Raw genomic sequence first — 10,478 nt, forward strand, 5'->3', positions numbered from 1 at the left:
ATGTATATTTTTAATTGATATTTTAATACTTCATACATATATATACATATATACGACGGACTTCTTCCAGTTTCCATCTACCAAATCCACTCACAAGGCTTTGGTCGGCCCGAGGCTATAGTAGAAGACACTTGCCCAAGGTGCCACGCAGTGGGACTGAACCCGGAACCATGTGGTTGGTAAGCAAGCTACTTACCACACAGCCACTCCTGCGCCTATGTATATTTTTAATTGATATTTTAATACTTCATACATATATATTCTGAAATTATTTCTCGTGTATGAAAGAAAAAAAAAAAAACGTGTGTGCATATTTGTGCATGGGTAAATTTAGATTATTCTGTTTCACCATGTTATCAGAGAATTACCAGATGTCATAAAATATATATATATTTTTTTTTTTGACCTCTGATGATACAGCTATGATAACACAGGGAAACAGTCAACTGGATATCTAAATAAATCTGTATTCTTCATTTAAAATGCACTGAGTTTTTTTTTATGTATCATTGTCATTGTCATCATTGTCCTCCTCCTCCTCTTCATCATCATCATCACTTACAGTCTGTTGCACAGTCTGACAGGAGCTGGCAAGCCAGGGAGCTACACCAGGCTCCAATTTTCTGTTCTGGCATGGTTTCTATGGCTGGATGTTCTTCTTAATGCCAACCACTTTACAGAGTGTACTGGGTACTTTTTATATGGTACCACCACAAATGCTTTTTATGTAAGACCAGCACAAGTTCTCTTTACATGATACCAGTATGGGTATACATATATGTATGTATATGTATAGATATATATAATGTATTATCATCATCACTGTTTAACAGCCACCTTCCATGCTGGCATGGGTTGGACAGTTTGACAAGAGCCGGCCAGGAAGAAGACTGCACCAGACCTCTGTGTCTGTTTTGGCATAGTCTTTATGGCTGGATGCCCTTCCTAACACAGACCACCCTGCAGAGTGAACCGAGTGCTTTTTACATGGTACCAGCAAGAAATGAATGTTGCTGAATACAATAAACACAGAAATGTTGCTGTGAGCACCAGATTAGCTCTGATTGAGCAGACTTATGAAATGAAATAAGTCATTTTACTAGTAACTTTCCAGTCTTTAAGAAACAGTCTATTCAGAACTACATCATCCAATGTGTGCTTTTTTCTTTAAAGATGGTACATGTGATCCAAAGAAAATTTAACAGTTATTTCTAGCATGTTGGCCAGTTATATGTATATAGGTTGCTTCATAATATTTATATCAACGGGAAACCTTTATATAGATCTGTACACATGCGTGCATTTATGTATGTATTTATATATTTTGCAATGTAATTGGAACTGAACTCAGCTGAACATGAAAAAAAGCAGCATAATAAAGTTTACTCTTTTACTTGTTTCAGTCATTTGACTGCGGCCATGCAGGAGCACCGCCTTTAGTCGAGCAAATCGACCCCAGGACTTATTCTTTGTAAGCCTAGTACTTATTCTATCAGTTCTCTTTTGCTGAACTGCTAAGTTACAGGGACGTAAACACACCAGCATTGGTTGTCAAGCGATGTTGGGGGGACAAACACAGTCACACATACATATATATACATATACACGATGGACTTCTTTCAATTTCTGTCTACCAAATCCACTCACAAGGCTTTGGTCGGCCCGAGGCTATAGTAGAAGACACTTGCCCAAGGTGCCACGCAGTGGGACTGAACCCGGAACCATGTGGTTCATAAGCAAGCTACTTACCACACAGCCACTCCTGCACCAAGTTTGTTTATAGATAATTTAGTCACAGCTATTTTACTTTTTAAAATTTATCTTAAGTATATATATATCTTAAAGAATCCATAAATCCATGTTAGTTATGTTATATAGACACACCTACCTACATTATATGACTTGCCCTGAATGTGTGCGTGCACGTGAGTATAGACACACATACATATAAACAAAATGGTTATATATATATATATATATGTCCACTGTTACTTAGTACTGAATGCTATCTTTGTCACTAATGATAAAAAGCTAAAACTAGTACTAGCACTGCATATGCTAAAACACTAATCCAGGCGTGTACACAAGTGCATGAATGCAACAAAAACACTGATAATAACTGCATATCTGAACAAACCAAAAACAAACAAAATACACTTCAAGACAGTACTTGTAAGCATGCCTTATCACTTTATCTGGTACCACAGATGTGGCAGTGTGGTAAGAAGCTTGCTTCCCAATGCTTCCCCAACCACTTGGTTCCAGGTTCAATCCTACTCTGTGGTACCTTGGGCATCTTCTACTATAGCTCTAGGCAGAACAAAGATTGTGAGTGGATTTGTTAAATGAAACCTGAAAGATGCTCTTCATATATGTGTGTGTGTGTGTGTGTGTACAGGGTGTTCATAAATTATCTTTACAACTTCCACAATTTATTGTTAAATTTTAAAGGTAAATTTATGGACACCTTGTATATGCACACGCTCACTATGGAATGGGAGAGTGGAATGGAATTAAAGAAAACGTGTGTGTTTCCCTGTATTCTCTTCTCTTGATATCATGGGTTAATTGAAAATGAAAGTCACCATCAAACAAGCAGTTTTGTTCATTCCCAATCTTCCATGAAAATATATCAGCTGTGTGACAAGAAAGGGCATTCAGTCGTTGAGAATCTGCCTCAACAAATTCTATCTGACCTATGCAAGCATGGAAAAGTGGAATCTAAAACAAAAATGATGATGATACATACACACACACACATTATACCATTGTCATCATCACTATATAGGCTTATTGAGATCCTTACCACCACCATTACTACCATTTCATCTTTGGACAGATCTGTTCTACAGAATATTTTCAGATTTGTTTAGCATTTGTGTTTTATCTTCATTTAGGTTCAGTATTCTTAGTGATTCACACGCAACTATACACAAACAGCTTCATACACACAAACATACTTAATGACATACATCAGAATCTCCTGTATCTTAAATAGCGAGCATATTAAAAAATATATAATTATAATAACACTGAGCTGACTAATGATGTTGGTGATGCTAGTGAAGAGGTGTTGACGAAGATAGTGATAATGATGATGATGTTTGGCAGAGGAAGAAGGTTTGTTGGAGCTGTTGATATTTCGCAGTTCTTTAATATAATTACGTAGTTAGGACAAGCTCTTGTGGTATTTGTTACCATTGTAGCTCCAATGATACTTTGGCAGCTAAGATAGGAGTTATCTTTCTTTAATTCCACTCTCCCTCTCCATGATATGTGTGTGAGTGTATGTGTGAAAGTTTTTTTTTTATATATAGTTTTAAGTAGCAATAAATTTGTTTTTCTAAAGACACGAATAGATTTTTTTCTATGCAGATTTCAATGATAGTTTGTTTTCCCACACAGAAACACACATATAGATGCAGGTTTAGCTTACAGACACAAATTGAGCTGAAGATTTATTTTTCCGCATACACACATTAGGTGATAGCTTTTACATACATTCAGATGTAGGTTTTGTCTTACACACACACAAGTACCACTGAAGGAGTCAGAAAACAAAGGACAACATAGGTGTGTCACATAATAAGGAACCACAAAAGTGGTTACACACAGAGAAAGATCACACAAATGATAAACTCACAGAGATAGGGCACACAAAACATTAGTTTTTTTCCTTCTCTTCCCTAACATAAAATTGTAATGTAATTGGAAACTAATAATCCTGTCTACTATAGGCACAAGGCCTGAAATTGGCAGGAGGGGATAGTCAATTACATCGACCCCAGTACCCAACTGGTACTTAATTTATCAACCCCGAAAGGATGAAAGGCAAAACCAACCTTGGTGGAATTTGAACTCAGAACATAACGACAGGCGAAATACTGTTAAGCATCTTGCCAGGTGTGCTAACGATTCTGCCAGGTGTGCTAACGATTCTGCCAGCTTGCCACCTTGTTGAAAACTAATAATAATATTTTAGAGATAGTGATAACCCTATTACTATTCTTCCAAACTACATGATTTCATGTTCAGTCCCACTGTGTGGCATCTTGGACAAGTGTCTTCTACTATAGCCCTAGGTCAACCAATGCCTTGTGAGTGGACTTGGTAGACAGACACTGAAAGAAGCTTGTCCATTATGATGATGATGATGATGATGATATGTGATTGCATATATATTTGAGTCTCCTTCTCTTGGCATTGCCCTATAGTTGTAAATGAATGTCATGTCATACAAGCAGTGTTATTCATTTCCAATATCCTGTAAAAACATGTCTGGTCACAGAGAAATATTACTTTGATTGGACATAGGTGAGGATTGGTGACAAAATGAGCATTCAGCCATAGAATATATACCACAATAAACCCCATTTCATCCATGCAAACATGGAAATGTGGATGATAAAATGACAATGAAATAACAACAATAAAGAAACCATTATTTGAATGAGTTGTGTTTTTCGTTTTGCTGAGAGTGGAGAGAGGCAATTATTGTTAAAAGCTGGATTTATTTACTAGCAAATACTAAACATCCAACACTGAAAAGTAGAGCATGTTTTCCCGTTTTGTTATGTCAACATTAGGAAATTTTACTTAAGGAACACAATAGAACCTAGTGCAGTACAACATGGTTCAATGATTATGTCAGCAATTTCTCACAATGCGAGGTTATGCTAACTCATTATCATCATGTACTACCTGTTTTCCATGCTGGTATGGGTTAGACAGGAGTTGGTAAGCCAAAGAGCTGCATCAGGCTCCAGTCATCTGTTTTAGCTTGGTTTCTGTGGCTCAATATCCTTCTTAATGCTAACCACTCCATAGAGTGTACTGGGCGTCTTTTATGCATCACTGGCATGGGTGCCTTTTGTGTGTCACTGACAGAGGTGCCTCATTTGTGTCACTGGCACTGGTCACGGCCATGATTTCACTAAGCTTGATGTGTCCTCTCAAGTACAGCAAATTGCCAAAAGTCCTGGCCACTTGTCATCACCTCCATGAGACATAACATCCAAAGAATCAGAAAGATTTTTAACACAAGCACAAGGCTTCACATTTAAGCAAAAGGTATCAGTTGATTAGACTGATATCGGTTTTTAAATGGTACTTTACTTATCATCCTTCCAGTCTAAGTAAAAAGTCAAATGATCCTAGTGGGGGTTTAAAACTAAAAAATATAAAAATATACAAACTAAAAATACAGTAAAGTATTTTATCAAATGCGCTAACATCAACATTATCAATGCTTTGCATGGATTATAAGTATATGTGTATTTTTGCACATACACATACAATGGGCTTCCTTCAATTTCCATGCACCAAATTACTGCACATGGCATTAGTTGTCCAGATCTATAGAAGACACATCCAAAGTATTGCGGAATGAGACCAGCCTGAAATCATCTGGTTATGTGTTATTACCGTGTAGTTACAATCATGTGGTTTTAACCACATGGCCGTAACACTCTGCGAAATATCCAAATTTAACCCTTTAGCTTCAGATTATTTTGTCAAATGTAATATTTACTATTTTATTTGTTTCAGTCATTTGACTGTGGCCATGCTGGAGCACCGCCTTTAGTCGAGTAAATCAACCCCAGGACTTATTCTTTGTAAGCCTAGTACTTATTCTATTGGTTCACTTTTGCCGAACCACTAAGTTACAGGGATGTAAACACACCAGCATCGGTTGTCAAGCGATGTTGGGGGGGACAATCACAGACACACAAACATACACACACACACACACACATATATATATATATATATATATATATACGACAGGCTTCTTTCAGTTTGCGTCTACCAAATCCACTCACAAGGCTTTGGTTGGCTATAGCAGAAGACACTTGCCCAAGGTGCCACGCGGTGGGACTGAACCCGGATCCATGTGGTTCGTAAGCAAGCTACTTACCACACAGCCACTCCTACATTCACACTGTTTTGAATTAATAAAGCATTATCTTGTAGCATTGAAATTTTGACAATGTGTCTGTACATTTTTAAAATGACATTGTAGGGTAGGTGAGACAGACCAAATCTGGCCAGTTTGAACATAAAACAGGTAGAGTTTGGGGGCTGGATATGGTTGATTTAAATGTTAAAGGGCTAATTAATTCAGCAGCTAAGGTAAGAAGAAACATTTGGATGGACTACATATCACATTGCATCAAAATATTGGTGAAGCAATGATACCAGAAAAATATTTATGTCTTAGGTTAATTTGTGAAGTGTATTATCACTAAGAGAGAGGTAATTTATGCATAAACTAAATTTAAAGTTTACAAAATTTAGTCAAATGATTAAATGAACTTTTTAACTATTATGAAACAGTTAGCAAAGATGTTTTTGCTCATGTATTGATTATTGTACTTTGTCATACATGCACACTGATGTTGCACATCCAACAAAACATACTACCTTCATTCTTCTCTAGTCTACACGTCTTCTGCATTCAGAGCCCAGGTCTCACTATCATGGAGTATAGCCATTCGTACACAAGCAGCACACAATCTACCTTTCACTCTGAGAGAGAGTCCTTTTGCTGCCAACAGAGGTAATAGTTCTTTGAACTTCCTCCATCCTATTCTTATTCTAGAAGCAAAACTTTCAGAGCATCCACCGCTATTGCTAATTTGGTCACCTAGGTAACAGAAACTATCCACAACCTCAACAGAGCCTCCTGGGCATTTGAGAGAGTCTTTAGCGCTTATTGTTCTTGCATGTAGGAAGACGATTTTATCTTTTAATCTACCTGTGATTCTATTACACCTCTTATGAGTTCATAGCTTACATTGAGTGCAGTGAATGAAATTACTTCCAACTCCTTTTCTACATAGTGATGGCAAGAGAATCTTATCTGCTTTCTTGCTAACAACTTTTGTCATCACAAGGTTAAATTTAAGGGCCTTTGATTCCAGGTTTGCTTCCATACCTGGAATTTCTTCTCCAATTCTGCTATAGATTCTGCAATAAGAATGAGGTTATCAGCATATAGTAGTTCCCACAGGCATCCTATTTTGAATTCCTCTGTTATAGCCTGGAAGACTATAATAAATAGTAGTGGACTGAGAACTGAGCCCTGGTGAACCTCTACTTGTTCATTAAATTTATCACTGTATTCATGTAGATAATCAATATATTATTTTTGCAAGTAATATTATAAATGAGATAAATAATACACAATACACATTGTAGAGTATGAATCTTATCTATAATAGTAATCAATTTGAACTGGTTGTGTAGATACAGAGTCCTTTTTGTTACCATGTTGTTGCAAGTACTATCTTAACATGTGAAATCTTCGGCAAAATATCTTGTACTATAGTCCCAGGTTAAACAATGCTTCATGAGTGAATTTGGTAGATGGAAACTGTGTGGAAGTCCATTGTAGAGTATTAATAATTGTTAGAGGTTGAAATTTTTTCTGGCCCTGAACAGAAGAGGAATTTGTAAGGATAAGGATTTGATCCTAGCTATGTTAAGGACTTGCTTTCATCAGGATAGGGCCTTGATGATAGTAAGATCAAACAACTGAGTAAATTTGAGAGCTTGAGTCGTATGCTGCTCATATTTAGTGGGTGTATGGTGTGATGTTTTCTTGATACGAGTAGCATTTTGTGTTTTCTTGCTGTTGAAAGAGAAAAAGTTGGCATATACCTACAGGAGGATGCTTTCAAGGCCACTATTCATGGTGTGTGTGCCTGGCATTTTGTGTCTGGGTTGAGGGTAGATAAAACATAGATGGAGAATGTAAGGGAGGAATGAAGGGTAGTGTTATTTGTGAAAGAGTGAGTGTTGTTGGGTGTGATAGCATGTAAGTCATTGATGTATAGAAGGAAGAGAGGGAGTGATAAAACTGAACCCTCAGGTATGCCAAAGATGATAGAATAAGAACTCCATTATTAGGGGGATTCGGTAGGAAGCTACTGATCCAAGAGATGAGAGATAGGTAGAGCATACAGGCAGAAAGTTTCAATAGGAGAATTACATGCAAGACATGATCGGAGTCTTACTCAGGTTGAGAATGACAACATCACTTCCTCCAAAGCAAACAGAGGAGAAGGTCACTTGTGGATCTGGCTTTGAGGAAACAGAACTGATGGTCATTAAGGGGGAAATTTTGATAGATTTACATGCCAAAGGAAGTTTGTAGTGTCAGATAAGCAAAAAATTTTACGAAGAGTCAAAGACGTTTTTGAGTATTTTTTATAAGTTCACATTTGTTGAAATCATGGTAGAGGTAAATGACTGAGTATGGTGAGAGCAGTTTGTCCTTGTGTTGTTGTTTAGCCCCAAATTGGTTCTGAACTGGCAGACATACAATGTAAAGCCTTCCAGCCACGATCATACTATCTTTTTAGGAAAAGTATATAATTGTACATGATCCAAAGTTTTCCTCTGTTAAGACAATGGGGTGTGATATGAAGGAAAGACTGTTATTTCAAGTAGGTCAAAGTATCACAGTGGTCCCCTCCTTGGTTTGTGTTGTGTTGTATGCGGCGATTAGTAAGGGCAGTGTGTTATGAGTGAGGGCAGTGTATATGTGATGAATGAGGGGTGTATGTGTGATGAATGAAGGCCATGCGTGATTATGGTGAGGTTAGTATGCATAGATAAGGTGAGAGTAGTGTGTGTAGATTGCCCGCAGCAAAAGTGGTATGTGTGTGTTTATGAGAGATGCAAGTGAGGGTAGGGTATATGTGTATGTAGGTGTAGTTAGAAAGGGCCCTGTGTGTGTATGAGATGTTAGTAAGGTAGTGTGTGTGTGCTGATGTATTGAGGATAGTGTATGTATTTTCCTCTGACTCCTTACAATACAAGTCTTTAACTTTCTATCTGTGGATCCAAGTATATATTCTAATACGTGACTCAAGTATTTCGCCTCCGTGTGCGTGGAGCTCCAAGTACATATTCTTTATATGTGTGTTTCTAAACGGAGTGGAAGTGAACGCCTGAACAGAGATGTGGGTGGTTTGTGTGTGTAGCAGTACATTCGTGGCATTAGGTGCGACGGTGTGTGGCGTACAATGTACTGGGGGACGGGACATGGAAGCAAAGTAAAATAATGTGTGGTTGTTGAAACGACGGTGGAGCTTGGTGGTAGTCAAGAAAAGACCACAAGCAGAGTTGACGTAAAAAACTGCTGGGCTGGAAATATCGTTCAAATTCACAGAATAGAAGTTGATTTTGTGATATGATTTGTTATTGCCATATAATATGGCAGGAATGTCTTACGATGAAAGACTTTGACTTCTAATATACACTGCCATTGCTACGGAAAAAACGACGATTTATGACATAGACACAAGACTGTTAGGGACGAGTAGGGATTAGTCGATTGGCTGGATACTTTACTACGAAATCATAACAAAGTAAAAGTGAATATAATGTCCGTGTGCGTTTAACGAGGACAATAATCTGCACTTGATATAATTGTTATATTTCATCACACATTACAATAATAGATCAAATCACTTGTCAAACAAGGACAACTAAAAAATGTGTATGTATATGTATGTGTGTGTGTGTTAGAGAAAGAGAACTTGACATGGAATTTACTGATACAGGATATCAACATATAAAACCAGAACAAGATATATTGAAGTCATTTATCTACATTAATATTCATAAGGATGATGGCACACGAACTTAGATGAGGAATTTTACTATTGCTTTTTTCATGGTGAGGGGATCGACAAAGGCTATTTACTAGTTTCAACATAGTGTATTTTTCATCTTTTTTCTCTCCGACAATAATGAAACTTTAAACACGCGCCATAAATTGTTTGGGTGTGTCGCACACCAAACGACTCGACATAAAGTATATACACACGTGTATGTAATTGCGTGTAAGTGTTGAAATTATACGTAGATGCATGCATGCAGGCATATACACTTCTAAAAACTCAATGAATATAATCTATAAGAAACTACACTGGTGACAAGCATAGAGTTAAACACTTTCGTGTTGTTCCGTCGCCTCAACGTTCCAAGTTTAAATTCCCGCAGGTTTGTCTAAATAAGAGCCAATAAATAATACACAAGAGGGATCACTGCAGTTTCCTATACCTCAATAGTCGCTATGCGATCAAGCAATCTGCTAGAGATAACAGATCTTCTTTAAATGACACTCTACAATCTAAAACAAGATCATTAGAAAGCGTAGTCCAACATGTAATCTAAAAACAAAGTGGGGATGTTCATGACTGGAACGCTTTTGATTGTACGTCTGGTCTTTCAGAGTTAACCTGGGATTAAACAACTGTTAGGAATAGTTCACCTTGTGTCACAATAAGAAAGGATTAAATGCACAACAAACAAAAACGGCATAACTACAGGGTTTTACCCCCCCCCCCAGACTTTGAGAGGTCATAACTTTCAGAAAACCCTGTAGTTATGCCAGTTATGCCACAAAAACATGCACGTATATAGATGACTGTATGTAAATACATTATATATATATATATATATAT

General features: G+C 37.3%; 1 protein-coding gene across 4 annotated transcripts in view; it reads right to left on the reverse strand.

Moving 5' to 3' along the window:
• Positions 1 to 10,478, reverse strand: part of LOC106876501 (zinc finger protein 93) — a 90,463-nt gene that overhangs the window by 76,651 nt on the left and 3,334 nt on the right. The gene's annotated exons all lie outside the window — the stretch shown is intronic.

Source organism: Octopus bimaculoides, chromosome 20 (assembly GCF_001194135.2).
Source record: "Octopus bimaculoides isolate UCB-OBI-ISO-001 chromosome 20, ASM119413v2, whole genome shotgun sequence".
NCBI classification, from domain to species: Eukaryota; Metazoa; Mollusca; class Cephalopoda; order Octopoda; family Octopodidae; genus Octopus; species Octopus bimaculoides.